Raw genomic sequence first — 16445 nt, forward strand, 5'->3', positions numbered from 1 at the left:
GCAGCAAATTCTACCTAAAAGCCTGAGCTAATTTTCCCCATTTTAAGCAACGCTTAGTCACAAAGGGTACATTATGACATCTTTGTAATATCTGCTTTATTTGCAAATAACAGATGTGTGGCATTTGTGTAATACAGTATTTGCTTTATTTGCACATATACAAGTATATGCAAGATATACAAATATTCTGCACTTCACTGCAATTACTACAGCCCTGACTGTACTATGCCAGTATGGGTCCTTCAGCCACTACTCTTCTACAGTGGCCTGCTGTCACAGGTTCATGTGCACCCCATATGGGCTGGGATACTTTTGGATTAGGGGCAGATGTCATATTAGAAAGATGTCAGAACTATTTCATTGAAAGGAAACTGCATCTCAGTAACTACTCGTAGAACTTTCATCACATGGGGAAGCGAGGATCACACAACATTTGATTATTATACTTTAAGGTCATACACATGTCCTCTTACCTGGGCAGTGGGGACGGCAATCAGGGAGGTGGGCTCCTACCTGCCTTCCCGCAGTTGTTACTATTCCTTTAGCAAATGCATCTCTGCCTTTGGACCCCCAGACCCCAATGAAGACAGAACATACTTATGCTGGAGTAAATAAGGGCCACTTTATTAATGTACAGCAGTTAACAACCTTGCAACAAGGTCCCTAACTATTCAGAGAGGAGAGCTGGTCTTGTGGTAGCAAGCATGACTTGTCCCCTTAGCTAAGCAGGGTCCACCCTGGTTGCATATGAATGAGAGACTAGAAGTGTGAGCACTATAAAATATTCCACCTAGGGAATGGGGCTGCTCTGGGAAGAACAGAAGATTCCAAGTTCCCTCTGTGGGATCTCCAGGATAGGGCTGAGAGAGATTCCTGCCTGCAACCTTGTAGAAGCTGCTGCCAGTCTGTGAAGACAATACTGAGCTAGATAGACCAATGGTCTGATTCAGTATATGGCAGCTTTCTATGTTCCTATGACATTTTACCACATCCCCAATAACATTGTAGCCAATGATCACATGTTCCATTTCACATGAACTGGTAAGCATAGTGAACGTCAAGTGGTCATCATCAAAGGATAACTGAAACTGGGCCTTGATCCATCCCTCATAGGGTTTTGGAGTTCTATTGGCTGCTTTCAGTTCAAATTCTCTGTCTATTTCTAGCAGTTCTCCAAGCTTCCTTGGGAGTATTCCTCTGCCCACTGGCTAGACACTATGGACACTTGTGCCCCTGTATCCCACAAAGCTGGGGTCTGGTGAGGAAGACTAGAAGTGTGAGCACTGTAAGATATTCCTCTCAGGGGATAGAGCCACTCTGGGAAGAGCAGAAGGTTCCAAGTTCCCTCCCTGGCTTCTCCAAGATAGGGCTGAGAGAGATTCCTGCCTGCAACCTTGGAGAAGCCACTGCCAGTCTGTGAAGACAATACTGAGCTAGATAGACGAATGGTCTAACTCACTATATGGCAGCTTCCTATGTTCCTCTGAGGGCAGGTACTCCTCCCGTGTGGTGGCCACTTCCTAGTGAGGGCCATTCCAGGTACTTCCTAGTGAGGGCCATTCCAGGGTTAGGGGCCAGGTACTGATTCGGTCGGTAGCCATGTACTGACCTCTCACCACGAGGCTTCACCCCGCTTAGGGGAAGCAGCCTGACCCAACCCAAACCCAAGCCACAAAAGCCCAGAGCCGGTGAGTCGCGCCACCCTCCGAGTTAGGGCCATTCCCAGCCCTCCCAGTCACCCAATCCCTGAAGGGCTGTTCCTTGGTCCCCCTCACCCCAAATGGCCCTCTGGCCAAAGACCGATACTAAATCTACTTACCAAACACCCATGCTCTCCATGCACAGAAGTAGGGCAAAGCTCTGTTTAGCCCCACTTTCCCCACACACCCCCATTCTCCCCATTACTTTCCACAGTGCATCAGAGGAAGGAAGCAGCAGCAGCAGCAAGAACAGGAGCAGTGCATAAGGAGTGAGGAGGACCCTCCCTGCCCCCTTCATTGACTCCATCAGTGCAGCAAGAGGAAAGGTATCTTGGGACTGGGAGTCTTCCTATACACAACTATTCGCACCACCAAAACAGTAAGTAGAGGGTGAGGGAGAATGTGCACTGGGGCAGGGAAAGAGATGATAACAAACCTTTTCAAACTCAGGCTTGCGAAGAACTGTTGGGGTTTCAAGGTTCATTGGGGGTAGGCTTTTAAACAGCTCATTGTGGGGCAGGCTTTTACAAAGTCCATCTCACCTGGAGATGTTTGCCAAGATCTCTAATACTCTCTGTGTTTCTGTCCATTAAAGCCAGGGGTTCCTAACTTGGGCTCCTTACCCTGGGGTCCATGGACCCTTGCCTTGGGTCCATGATGCAGGTCCAGGTGGTCCATGTAAAACCTTTGCTGCACTGAATGTAGTTTGCTTCCTGACTGAAAATACCTATTCCAAGTACATACCCCACCCCTCCCATTTTTTTGCTGGTGCAATATGAAAATATATGAGGTGGGGAGCCATAGGTAATACAAGGTCTGAGGTGGATGGAGGGAGAGATCAGTAGGTGCAAAAAGGTTAAGAACTCCTGAATTAAGCTCTGGGTACAGGTTAACCCTATGTTGGGCAGCAGCAATATAGGAAGATGCTGAAAGGCATAATCTCATACTGCGTAGGAGATGGCAATGGTAAACTCCTCCTGTATTCTACCCAAGAAAACCACATGGCTCTGTGGTCGCCAGGAGTTGACACCAACTTGATGGCACAACTTTGCTTTACTTTACTGGTTAACCCTATCCTGTGCACAAGAACCACCAAGCATGACACTAGCACTTAAGTTCAGGGCCCCTGTGAGACAGCTGACATATATAGAGTGAGTATTTTGGGGGCTAGGAACTAGGGATAGATTGGAGATTCTGTTGGTGTACCGTCCACCCCGCTGCCCAACTGACTCCCTAACTGAGCTGACGGAGCTGGTCGCGGAGTTGGTGTTGGAGTCTCCTAGACTTTTAGTGCTGGGGGACTTCAATATCCACTTTGGGACTGGCTTGTCTGGTGTGGCTCAGGAGTTCATAGAGGCCATGACAACTATGGGCCTATCCCAATTAGTTTGTGAACCAACTCATGTTGCCGGCCACACACTCGATTTGGTCTTTTGTTCGGATCAGGGGGGTGTTCCGTGAGTGAGGTATCCAGTGGTTTCCCCATTGTCATGGATGGACCACTACCTGGTTAAGGTTGGTCTCACATCCGCAATCCACCCCTGCAGGGGTGGTGGACCTATTAGGATGGTCCGTCCGAAAAGGCTGCTAGACCCAGTGGGACTTCTAAAGGCCTTGGAGGATACTCACGCTGGTGCGGCCAGTGATTCTGTCGATGCCCTGGTGGGAACCTGGAACAGGTAACTCAACAGGGCAGTAGACATGATTGCTCCTAAGCGTCCCTTCCAACCTGCTGCAAAATGGCCCCTTGGTATACTGAGGAGTTGCGGGGGCTGAAGCGGTTGGGTAGGTGACTAGAGTGCAAGTGGAGGAGAACTCGGTTCGAATCTGACAGGATACAGCATGTCACCCATTTGAAGAGTTATGCGGTCGCAGTGCGTGCGGCAAAAAAAGAGCTTTTGGTCTGCGCGCATTGCAGCTACAGGTTCACGCTCAGCAGAGCTATCCCGGGTTGTGAGGATTTTGTTTTCTGCTCCTTCTACTTCAGATCAGTCCCTGGGGTCGTACTGCTGTGATGCCTTTAATGGGTTCTTTGCAAAAAAGATCTCCTGTATTCGAGCCGACTTGGACTCCACTGTTTTTGCGGGGTCTATGGAGGAGGTGTCCAGCAACCCCTCTTGCAGTATTAGATTGGATCAGTTTCAATCTGTGACTCCTGAGGATGTGGTCAAGCTGCTTGGGGTGGTGAGACCTACCACCTGTTCTCTGGATCCTTGCCTGACTTGGCTGCTTCTATCTAGCAGGGAGATTGTTGGAGATGGCCTAGTTAATATCATAAACGCATCACTGAGGGAGGGTAGGGTGCCCCCTTGTTTGAAGGTGGTATTAATTAGACCACTCCTAAAGAAGCCTTCTCTGGATCCCTTAGTGATGGACAGTTACAGGCCAATCTCCAATCTCCCTTGGTTGGGCAAGGTGATTGAAAGGGTGGTGGCCGACCAGCTCCAGGCAGTCTTGGAGGAAACTGATTATCTAGATCCATTTCAAACTGGCTTTAGAGCTGGCTATGGGGTTGAGGCAGCCTTGGTCAGCCTGATGGATGACCTCTACCGGGGAGTCGACAGAGGGAGTGTGACTCTGCTGGTTCTTCTGGATCTCTCGGCGGCGTTTGATACCATCGACCATGGTATCCTTCTGGATCGCATGGGGGAGTTGGGGATAGGGGGCAGTGCTTTGTAGTGGTTCCGTTCCTATCACTCGGGTAGATTCCAGATGGTGGAGCTTGGTGACAGTTGCTCCTCAAAACAGGAGCTGTTATATGGAGCCCTCCAGCACTCCATTCTGTCACCAATGCTTTTTAATATCTACATGAAACCGCTGGGTGAGGTCATCAGGAGATTTGATGCTGAGTGCTATCAGTATGTTGATGACACCCAAATCTACTTCTCCTTTTCATCTTCAGGAAATGGCACTCATTCTCTAAATGCCTGCCTACAGGCCTTAATGGGCTGGATGAGGGAGAACAAATTGAAGCTGAATCCAAGCAAGACGGAGGTGCTCATTGTGGGGGTTCAAAATCTGAGGGATGAGTTAGATCTTCCTTTGCTGGATGGGGTTACACTCCCCCAGAAGGAGCAGGTTTGCAGCTTGGGAGTACTCTTGGACCTAGGCCTCACCCTGGTATCTCAGGTGGAGGTCATGGCCAGGAGTGCTTTCTATAAGGTTCGGCTATTCGACAGCTGCGCCCATCCCTTGAAGAGGATGACCTCAAAACAATGGTGCATCAGCTGGTAACCTCCCAGCTTGACTACTGCAATGCACTCTACGTGGGGCTGCCTTTGTATGTAGTCTGGAAACTTCAGTTAGTTCAGAATGCGTCAGGCAGATTGGTCTCTGGGGCAACCTGGAGAGACCATTTTATGCCTGTTTTGAAACAGCTACGCTGGTTGCTGATATGTTTCCCGGCAAAATACAAAGTGCTGGTTATTACCTTTAAAGCCCTGAACGGCTTATGTCCGAAAGAGAGTGCCTTCTTTTACATGATCCCCACTGCACGTTAAAGTCATCTGAGGAGGTCCGTCTCCAGTCGCCACCAGTTCGTCTGGTGACGACGCAGAGGTGGGCCTTCTCTGTAGCTGCTCCTGGGCTATGGAATGCACTCCCAGCAGAAATTCGTAATTTGAGATCACTGCTGTCCTTCAAGAGAGCCCTTAAAATGTACTTATTTGGCCTGGCCTTCCAGAGGTTTAAATGAATAATTGTTTTAAACTGTTTTAAACTGTTGCCCTGATTTTCAGGGCTTTTAGCTGTTTTATTTGTTTTATTGTGTTTTAATAGTTTGATTTTAATTGTTAATTTGTTTTAATTATTTTTATCATGTTGTGAATCGCCCTGAGCCATTTTGGAAGGGCGGTATATAAACCTAATAAATAAATAAATAAATAAGTGTGTGCCATTCTTGGGGCAGCTGCTATCTTGATCTCCTACCCTGCCTCCAGGCAGAAGATTCATTGGTGTGCTCAGCCTCTCTGTATGGCTGCTCTGCTCTCATGCATGCCTCCTCTTTAATTTAACATGCTTCTGTATGCTTGATCAAGTGGTTCATGCTTACTCACAGCTTGATTTATAACAGCTCTTGTAACTCAGCCAAATCAAAGCCAGTTTTCTCTGTGGCAGGTATGTAAAAGAAAGCTTGATGGGAAGTGGCTATTATTTTTATAATGATTATAAATGTCCATGCTGTTGAAATTCACTCTTAGGCAGAAAGTAAGTTTGCAAAAAAGTTATCTTAAGGAACTTTACAGTGCTTGAAAACAAGGAGCATGAAATTTAATGGAAAAGTATGAGCCTTGACACTAATAGTTATAGCGCAACAATGTGTTTAATAGCACACCCCATTAAAAATACGGTGGCATGCTTCATGTTAGCTGAAAATCCATGCACCTTGAACATGATTTGATTATCTGCCTAAAATTAATTTATGAGAATTAAAGAATGCAAAAAAGAAGGGGGTTGGAATGTAAAAAAAGAGAACAGAACAATCTGCTTTTCTGTTAAATGAATATATATTTTAAACTAAAAAGGAAAATGATCTGTCATTCCAAATTCCAAACAGATACTTTAGAATTGCCATCCATTATGAACCATATCCAAAGAAAATTGAGTTAATTTTAAAAATAGTGGCTGACATGATGTGCAGCCTTACGGAGCCACTACGCTGAACTCTGAGGCTGCTGTGGACTCTTAAGGTAGCCCTGATTCTGGAGCAAATGGTTGTGCCAGGAAATTGCTACAATTTCTTCCATTAGTGGCAATAGGCGAAACTGTGGTAGCACTACTTGCACAATTCTCTGTTTTCTACAGAATTGGGGCTGCCTTATGAGCTCTGTAATACTGCAGATCATGTCAGCCAACAGCAATAATTTTAAAAGCCAAAAATTTATTGCTGGAAAGAAATTTCATAGCAGTTGGTAAATAAATATGTTTTTAAAAGTAGCAATGGGGTTGTTAAGTTAGGGGCATGTAGAAACAGGATATTGGCTTTGGCAACTCCTGTGTAAGAATTCAATGGAATTAAGTTTAAGAGAAAAGAAACACAATGACTGATGTCTTAACTAAGGAAGCCACCACATAATGGGAAGATGCATCCATATAGTGGAAGGCTTCCAGTGTCTCACAGTGTGGAACATGGAGGAATGGGTGTGTGTGTGTGTGTGATTTTCTCTGATCTCTGCTTCCTCCAAAAAAGCTCTGTGCCACTCAAAAATATGTCCCAAAACATTGCACAGCCACAGATGCATATGCTCAGGTGGCACAAGGCATTTTCAGAGGAAGCAAAGGTAGTAGAAAACCATCCTGCCCCTCCATGTGACATGCTGTGTAGCTATGAAAGTTCTCCACAACAAAGGGACATTTTCCTGGGGTGTGGATACTTTCTTAGTTAGGATCTAGCCAACATTCCTTTCCTCTTCAAAATGAACAGCAGATTGACATCTTCCTATCTTGATGTCTATTTTTAAATCCCTTGTTCTTTTTTGGTTTCTTTTGAAGTGGGAATGGTAACTGAATAAGTCCCTCAATTATCAATGACTCTGATGTAAGTGAAAGAAGCCAAGGCAATTGATTTCTTTATCATGGGAAACATTGCTATAATTCAGTGCTAAGCGTTCATTTATGCCTCACTGCTCTGAAGAGTACACACACACTAATTGCTATAGATGAATTAGCTGGTTGAAGAAATAAACATCCCACAAAAGATCACTTTCATCACTTCTAGGTACAATATTGCTTCTGATTTGGGAGTTCAAAGGATACAAGAAGATCCATCTAATACATTATTAACCCATAGAGAAAAACAAGCAGCATAAACTGCTTATGTTGTAAACCGTCCAGAGACGCAAGTTTTGGGTAGTATAAAAATATGTTAAATAAATAATTAATAAATAAACTTCATGCAGCAGGAACTGGGATTTTATTCTACATTGTGACACTTATTTACTTTACAGATTTGGTCACTTCACTTAACCTATTTGCACTTCACTCTGTGCAACACATGATAGTGGGCATGATTGCTCAGAAGTTCTGTGAGATTTATCTTTTAATAAAGGGCTTATCATTGGTTGGCATGATGTGCAGTTCTAATGTCTTCAGAGGAAACTGCTGCACTGCTGCAGCAGAGCTGAAAGCAGTGGCACTGCTATAGAGAATGGGCGGTAGCACTGCCAGCATTACCACATTTTTCTCCATTGTTGACAATGGGAAAAATATGATAATGCTGCCACCACCAGTTTTCTACAGTGGCACCACAGTTTCTGGCTCTGCTGCAGTGGTACCACATGTTCTTATGAACATGTTAGAATTGTGCATCATATTGGCGATTGTCACCACAATTACCGCCACAGTTTTCCATAGTTTTAAGCTTGTACAACCAGGAGGTCTAAAAACTTCAGGGCAAGATCTAATAAAAGTTTGGATTGTAAAGTGCCCAGAGCTATTAGACTGGGCAGTACTGAAATGTGACACATAAAATAACATAACATAAAAAATGAGGATTGAGCAATAAGTTCATAGAATGACACAGTGAATGAAATGTGATGATAGATTTAAAGTTTGCCAGTGCATACTATAACTCCTTGGAGGGCTCCATAGCAAATTTGGTATCCATAGGTGGTGTTCCTTTTTTCTGAGGACATTTCTCTGAAGCATGTCAGCTGAAAAAACAAAAATGGAGAAAAAAGAGGTGCATGCTGACATCAAGTACCCAATGGCAGATTACTGCATAGGCTCTGCCGCTACATAGCGGCATTTATAAAGGTAAAAGTCAGAAATAAGTTTCCCTCCCTGCCAAGCCCCCTTACTCTTGTCCCTGGGGCGGTAAATCTTTGGCTGCCTATGGGCGGCCAAAAGATTAATCTGCCCCTGCAAGTACCTGTGCTAAAAGGTACATGTCGTCCACACAGGACATTTGTGTGGATTTGCAAGAGACATTGGAAGACTCTGCCCTCACACACTCAACATTTGCCAAGTGGTGTGCTGAATTTAAGCTGTGTATAGCTTCATTGGAAGATAACCGCTGTGGATGGCCATTAAAAGCCCTTACTGAGGAAATCATTGCAAAAGTTCTTGTCATGAATGTGAAATCATTCTTGTCATGAATGATTTGGGATTGGCTATCAGATGTATTTCTGTTGGCATTTCATATAGCAGTACAGAATCAATTTTGAAGGAACATCTGAAGCTGAAAACGTTTCCGCAAGATGGGTGCCACAAATTTTGATGGATGAGCAAAAGGCAGATCAATTCCAAGATTCAACACAACTTCTAGAACAGTTCAGGTGAGATCCTTCAGAATTTGAGTTTTGATATGTTACAATGGGTTCACCATTTTTATCCCGAGACGAAACAGCAAAGCATGCTATGGAGATACACTTATTCACCACCTTTGGTGAAATTTTATGTTTCACAGTCAGCAGGCAAGGTCATTGTGTCCATTTTTTGGAGATGCACAAGGAATTTTGATAGACTATCTTCAACGTGGAGCAATGATCACTCATGACTATTGTGCACAGTTGATTTGGAAATTACTACAGACTATCAATAAACAGCATGGCAAACAGCGTGGTGTGATCTTCCATCATGAAAAAGTGCTTGCACACAGGTCCATTGTTGCAATGGCTGACCTCAATTGGTGGGGATCCAATTATTTCCACACCCTCCCTATCCCCCAGATTTGACCCCCAGTGACCTGTACCTCTTGAAGGAATACTTATGGGGAACCAAATTTTCCAACGATGATGTGATGAGTGCTGTGGTTGAGTGGTTTAGGAAGCAGGAGGAAAACTTTTTCTCTCTTGGAATCCATGCACTGGAGCACTGCTGGGAAAAGTGCATTGACCTTCAGAGGGACTATGTTGAATGTTTTTTAAAATAATCATTACTATTGCTGCTTTATTTCTATGTCATTCTACAAACCTATTGATTGACCTTCGTATTAAGGATGTAAAGTTGCATTTCAGTTCGAACATCAAACACATGAAATCAGGGAGATCAAATATGTTTAATATGGTTAGACTGTGCTCTTTCTTTTAAAAAGAAATACTGGAAAATTGAACCTTAAGAATCCAAGATGAAAGTACAAAACTATGAATAGTTAACAAGGCTGTCTTAAAGAAATGGGGTGGTGGCGGCGGGAGAATTAACTGCTAGGTTGTGATGCTTTGTGGTATCTGTGACTTTTGCTTAAAGAACATGTTATGCCAGCTCTGATCTTCATACAACTGAAAATCCTTTGCTGTGTGTGACATACCACATTTGAATCCCATTTTATATCTGTCTATTTCCCACATCTTTTTTCTTTTGGGGGGCTTGCTCCAGTGCTTGAATCACAGCAGGTGGGGATAGGTAGGTGCCCCTGACATTTGTGACAGATGCTTAGCTATTGTTTTCGGAAAGTGACAAGGGGGACATGATTTGACTAAAACTGGGAGGAGTGAAGTGATGAGTTTTCTTAAAGCCTTCCCCCAACCCTTTCCTCCATAATTTGAGCACTGCTTTGGAATTGCCTTCTATACTTCCCAAAAAGCAGTTCCACTATGAAACACCAGAGGCCAGCATTGTTCTGTTCATTAAAAAAGAAACCTTGGTTTATGGATCTAAAAGATGAAGAAATAGTAAGGATTCATTTTTGATTCATCTCACTACATAAGATGAGTGCGATCTGCTTGAGATCCATCATGTATTTTGCAGCTACAAGCATAGTTACTGTATAGCAAACTAGAAATGGGTAATAAAACAAGTTCACCTTCTTCAAAGGGAACCTAAGGAAAAGTTTGCATATGCCAATAACTTGACAAAAGCAGTGTCTTTGGTGTCTTTGTTTGTTTCTTGTTTGCTGTTTCCCCCCCCTAAGTATTTTGTCCTTCCTGAACCTACAATGCCGTGGTCACAAATGCAGGTGCACAAATGGAAAGAGGCTATTTCCAGACATTTCTGGCAGCACTCATAAAAATGCAGTGCTTATTGAAAAGGAGCTGAAAGACTGCTTTTGATGGCCTGATATCTCTAGGTATCAGGAACGGGTTGCTGAGTCCTTCCTTAAAATATTATTAAGGGGTCTAAAGCCCCCAGAGAGGGTCTTCTAGAGTAGGCCTTCCCAAGCAGCTGAGTCAAATAAGTTGCCTCATGCAGCAAATGGAGTTGCAGATTTGGAATCATACCTGCTGCTGTGATCCATTCTGCCTCCCCTTACTTGCTCACCTCTGCTGTGGCCAGCAGTGTCACAATGGCAGCAGCACCACTCTAGCCAGCTCAACTCTATGGGCGGCACACCTCTACATCAGCTCTATGGGCAGAGATCCCTTCTCCTTCCTCTGCCTTCTCTTCCATCTCCTCTTCTTCCTCCATGGCTGCTACTGCTGAGTACAGCAGCACTCTCGTGCATCACCAACCTAGCAGCAAAGAGCAAAGGCAGGACAGCAACAACGTGCTGCTGAGCTGTTGCATTCCTTTCTCAACTACTGAGTAGTCAGGAAAGGGGCTGGGGCAGGAGGGGTGTGCAAGAGTGGGTGTGTCAGAGGGCAACATTTGGTTCTCCAGGTCCCAGATTTCTTCAGCCACTCCTGACTTCCTACCCCATATTTCTTCTGAACAGCAGTAGGCAGGTGAAGAGGCCTATTCTGTACATGAAAATACTAGCGTCAGGGCTGGTCTGTCCACTAGGCAGACCTAGAAGTCAAGTAGGCGGGGCCCAGTTCTTAGCTGTTCTCTGGCTTGCTTTCCTCCCCCTCCTCAATACTCTTTGTCCCTGCCCCCTCCCTGCCCTCCTCCATTCTGTTATTGCTGTGGCTACTCAGATACTCCACCCTGTTTTCTCAAGTGCAGGTCCGCTAACAGGAGGTAGGTGGTGAGGGCGACGGTTGGCTTGTCTGTAATTGGGCCTGGTTGGTTGCAAAGGGAAGTTCCTCACAGCACCATTAAAAGCGCATCTCAGGGAGAGGGCCTGACGATTGCAGGGCCCGAATAGCTGAGAGGGGGAAGGGGTGGCAATAGAGGAAGGGAGGGCTCTGAGTGGGCTCTGAGTTCCTCAAGCCCCTCCCACTGTATCCCCAAACCAGGGCAAGCTGTCATTAGTTGGTCATCTGCATAAGCTGGTCATTGGACGTAACAAATGAGCAGCCTGACTAGCTCAAGTTAAAGCCAGCGCTCTGCACTTCTTGGCTGGTGTGTGTGTGTGTGTGTGTGCGCGCGCGCGCGCCAAAGTCAAATATTGCCAGGGCACTAAGAATCCTAGGGCTGGCCCTGCCTAGTGGAAGAGGAGGAGGAAGAGAAGCCGGCAGACATACTTAGTTGATTTTAAGGCTCTGCCTCTGGCCAATCCTAACAGGAAAAGATTGCTCCTACTACCTGCAAAGTCTCCGGTGAGGGGACAGCAGCAGCCAGCAATGGAGGATTTGGCTTTGGCAACATGGCTAGCACTGTATCTTTTGGCACACTGGCAAGCCAGAACACCCTCACCTTGGGATCTCTCTCAGCAGACAACAGGCTTTGGTGCCCAGAGCAGTGGGTTCTCCAGTTTTGGTTTGAGTGTAGTAGACGATGGATTTGGCTCATCTAATACACCTCTGGGTTTAGTGGCTGGAGGAGAAACATAGGAAGCTGCCATATACTAAGTCAGACCATTGGTCTATCTAGCTCAATATTGTCTTCATGGACTGGCAGCAGCTACTCCAAGGTTTCAGGCAGGAATCTCTCTCAACCCTATCTTGGAGAAGCCAAGGAGGGAACTTGAAACCTTCTGTTCTTCCCAGAGCAGCTCCATCCCCTGAGGGGAATATCTTACAGTGCTCACACTACTAGTCTCCCATTCATATGCAACCAGGGTGGCCCCTGCTTAGCTAAGGGACAAGTCATGCTTGTTACCAACTCTCCTCATGGAGGAGATGCCACACCATCTTGCCCTATGTTGGACTGACTGGAGCACCCCTGCATGGGGCGGAGAGATCCATTTTTGAGCCTATGTACTGTGACTTATATGTGAGTTATTTGTTCTCTGACTAGTAGGCTATTGTGGATTGTTTGTTCTCTGACTTTTTAGGGGGCATGAGGTGGTATACTGGAGCGGGGGGGGGGGAGAAACATGGATTTTAAGTGAGTGAGCCATAGGGACAAGTGTAGCTTAATTGTCCCTGGGTATCACCTGCCAGCTGCTGAGTCATTTGCTGTAATACTTCATTGGAGATGGTCACACTGCACATGTTGTGCCCAAGCACAGTGGATAAGCCAGCATCTCCTTTTTCTGATGTACTGGCTCCACAAGGCAGAGTAATCCATCCATCCATCCATCCAACAAACCATCAATCAATCTTTATTACGATTACAGACCGCCCAGAGATGAAAGTTTGGGTGGTATAGAAGTTAAATGAATGAATGAATGAATGAATGAATGAATGAATGACCAGCATGTATAGGGCAGAGTAAGGCATTATGGTCTGCTCCCTTCTCCTTCCAGGCCTTCATTTTGCATCATTTTGGTGAGCTTTACACACACCACAGACACACCACATTGTGGGAGCTGCTTCCTTGCGGTGTGATCACAAATCCTGTGTGTGGGAGGTCTCAGTTTAAATTTTTTTAAACAGTCTACCAAACAGAAGCAGAGGTTCTCAACATTTCATGACATCATCTTATTAACAACAAAAGTTGTGTTCTCACCAAAAAAAAAGCACATTCAGGTTTATTGCCATAAAGAAAAACAAGCCACATAGAAGCTAAGGCTGAAAGCTGCAAGATTAACTAATGCGATTAATGGATTAATTCTTTCAATGCAGATTACAAATGTGGATTTTTAATCAATAATGCCCACTAGGGAAGAATGTTTGCTGAAGGCACTGTGTTGTAAACAATTTATCCACATCTCTAGAGCATGGCAACGCATTGAAGAAACTATTTGGACCACTATATAATCTGTTTAGTTTGGTTCTCACTTACCCTAATCAATTATTCTGAGGGGGAAAGTCACCCATATTGATATACAGTAATATTTCCTTTTGACTGTTTAAGTGCTTAGGCTGTAGTCCATAGGCTATTTACTCCTAAACATTTCTATTTAATTAAATTTAAGATTTCAGTGTCGGTTAGTGAAAAGGGAGATAGCCAACTGATGAACACAATTTCTGAAATACATACGTACTTTATATGAACCATAGCCTGTTTCTGTGAGTTGGACTATATTCAGGTTCTTGGGAGCATCCATACCTTGCCATATCTTGTGATCATCTACGTTTGCTAGCTGAGAAAAGAAGCCTCTTTTAAAATGGCGGTTCTCATATATTTGCAAGGGGAGAGCAACTGTCCTGATTCAACCCAGCAGAGAATTTGCCATCTTCCTTGTGTTTCTCTTATTCTCTTTGGGACAAGGAACTACCTTCTCATTCCTAGGATTGGAACCAAAATTTCTCCAAGGTGAAATTCAAAAGAGAATGTTAGATTTCTTCCCAAGAAGAAACATCAAAAGGTTTCCTGAAAACATAACATAAGAACATAAGAACAGCCCTGCTGGATCAGGCCCATGGAGGCCCATCTAGTCCAGCATCCCATTTCGCACAGTGGCCCACCAGATGCTCCTGGAAGCCACAGGCAGGAGTTGAGGGCATGACATCTCTCCTGCTGTTACTCCCCTGCAACTGGTACCCAGAGGCACCCCGCCCCCGAGGCTTTTGCAACATCCCAACTCATTCCTTTTGCTTATGTAAACCACTTTAAGAACTTTTTTTTAAAAGCATAAAAACATTCTTAATAATAGTAATCATTATTCCCTGGTTTCTGCTACATATTGCCTGAGGAAGGACAGACCCATGAATTGGACTAAGCATAGCTAGGAATGTTGTAGAGTGGATTCAGGGGTGAGGAGGTGAAGCAAAATGGCAGGTGACCATTGATGAGTAGGTGTCACAGAACCTTCCACAATCTATATCATTCATCAAAAGGTGACAGAGATAGAAGAGTTGTGACAAAACAGGGGGCAGTCATTGGCTAAAATAGGGCAAAGTGTGATTGGGCGTTAGGGTTAAAAGCAGTGGTCCCTCTAAGAGGAATTCCCAGATATTGACTACAACTCCCAGAATCCCCAGCTGCAATGGCTTTTGTTTGGGGATTATGGGAGTGGTAGTCAACAACATCTGGGAAACCCTGTTAGATGGAACATTGGTTAAAAGTGTGACATACTTTTCAATAGCTGCAATTGCACAATTTTACATATTAGCACAAGAGCGCTCTTCTGCAGCACTGTGGCCATTAGATGCCCACAGCAGCATGGGCAACTAAAAACTGAACATGTTTCTCTACACAGAATGGTCGCCGCTTATTCCATTTAGAAAACATCTATACAGGAGGACAGGGGTTCCATTCTCAGCTGCAACCACGGAAACCACAAATATCTAGTCATTGGGGCTATATGAGGCCAGTCGTTGGGGCAAAGGGCAGCTGTGTCTCGGTTGGTGAGGAGCTGCATGGCCAGTGAGGGTGTTGGGTGGCATCAGTGCTTGGGTGGGGCTAGCAAGGGGAAGCAGGGTGCCTCACTGCTGTTTCCCACATGTGGCAAACAGCAACAAGCCAGCACAGAATATAAATCAGATCATGAGATGGTGACATATCATATGTGCTAAAGGATAGCCCTTTAAGGGAGATTGCAGTCACCCACTTGTAATTCCATCTAAATATTTCTTCTGCATCCCCAACCATTCAACCATGTTATAGATTGATTTGTTACAGACAGCAAAGTTCAGTTGTTATCTAAGAACCTTCAAATGCCTGTTTGACTCACAACACAGGAAGAATATCTAGAAATATAGAGCAAATATATATGCCTTTAGAACCAACAATTAAGTAGACATGAAGACAGCAGTGGAGGCCAGAAGTGGGCCTCCCATGAGGTGAGGTGATGCAATCACCAGAGGAGGCAGATTTCTGGGAAGCCACAGAGACAACAAAAGCCGCTGTCTCATTTGCCTCCCTCTGCTGCCACCCCAAGATGGTCCTCAGCTTATGCCACTGCTGTTTCTGCCTTCTCCTCCTCTTACTGTAGTGTGTACATGGGCTAATAATAAAAAGAAAGAAGCGGAAGTGATGAAAGCATGGTAGAGTACAAGAGGGGCTCTACAGTGTCCAGTACAATTGTCCTTTCCATAGTTCACATTAGATACTCTTTAAGTGCCTCCTGTACTATACTGCTCTTACATGATTTCCGTTTTTGCTTCCTTCCTTTCATCCTAGCCTTTCTACAGTATATGAGGAAGTAGGACGTTGCATGCTGAGTCTCTCAGTACCAAGTGCTGTTGCCTCAGAAGAGGAGGAGGAGGTGGGTGCAGATATTCATTTGTGTTGGCACATGAGCCTAGGGAAGCAGTGGTGGTTGTTGCTGCCACTGCAAACAAAACAAAAGGAGATATGTGAGGGCAGGGAGCAGTGTTTCCCCACCATCTCTGTGCAGAATGAGTTTTTTTCATCTCTGTGCAGAATTAGTTTTGTTCTGGGTGGCAATATCAAGGCAGTGTGTGTGCACATGTATTCAGAGTGGGGCCTTCCTGATTCAACCTGAGTGGGATCTAACATTAGCTGAGAGGACAACAAAAAAATGTGAGCACACATACATGTGCATGCCTTAGAGGGATCCCTGGCAGGGAGGCACCTAGGAAAGCAGCTCACTCTATCTATCTATTGGTAGCTCATGAGGCAAGGATGTGGCATGGGGCACCTAGGGAAGCAATGGCACCACATTAAAAAGAAGGTGGTTCATGGGTGGCATTGTGA

At 44.9% G+C, this 16445-nt stretch overlaps 1 protein-coding gene and 2 long non-coding RNA genes across 15 annotated transcripts in view; 1 reads left to right on the forward strand and 2 right to left on the reverse strand.

Moving 5' to 3' along the window:
* LOC128327058 (uncharacterized) overlaps positions 1–16445 on the reverse strand; it is a 100940-nt gene that overhangs the window by 61111 nt on the left and 23384 nt on the right. For 2 of the 7 annotated variants that reach the window (XR_008308450.1, XR_008308453.1), the window contains 2 exons: positions 15873–16059; positions 13121–14156 (listed from right to left, as the gene is read on the reverse strand). The exons of 3 other annotated variants lie outside the window; for them this stretch is intronic. This is a non-coding gene — a long non-coding RNA (uncharacterized LOC128327058). Of the gene's footprint in view, positions 1–13120; positions 14157–15872; positions 16060–16445 lie in introns of those variants that run through there. 2 more of the 7 variants (XR_008308436.1, XR_008308452.1) reach the window with 1 other exon arrangement.
* The window catches only part of LOC128326989 (histamine N-methyltransferase-like), a 194096-nt gene that overhangs the window by 1002 nt on the left and 176649 nt on the right, over positions 1–16445 (forward strand). For 4 of the 7 annotated variants that reach the window (XM_053255046.1, XM_053255043.1, XM_053255072.1 and 1 more), the window contains exons 2-4: positions 1915–2079; positions 8844–8974; positions 15909–15993. The gene's annotated coding sequence lies outside the window, so the exon portion shown is untranslated. Of the gene's footprint in view, positions 1–1914; positions 2080–8843; positions 8975–10990; positions 11535–15908; positions 15994–16445 lie in introns of those variants that run through there. The other 3 variants (XM_053255063.1, XM_053255054.1, XM_053255086.1) reach the window with 3 other exon arrangements.
* LOC128327066 (uncharacterized) lies at positions 7730–12821 on the reverse strand. Its single transcript, XR_008308459.1, has 3 exons — positions 10856–12821; positions 9391–9512; positions 7730–8350 (listed from the first exon to the last, which is right to left on the reverse strand). It is a non-coding gene; the product is annotated as an uncharacterized LOC128327066 (long non-coding RNA).

This window comes from Hemicordylus capensis, chromosome 1 (genome assembly GCF_027244095.1).
Source record: "Hemicordylus capensis ecotype Gifberg chromosome 1, rHemCap1.1.pri, whole genome shotgun sequence".
NCBI lineage: Eukaryota > Metazoa > Chordata > Lepidosauria > Squamata > Cordylidae > Hemicordylus > Hemicordylus capensis.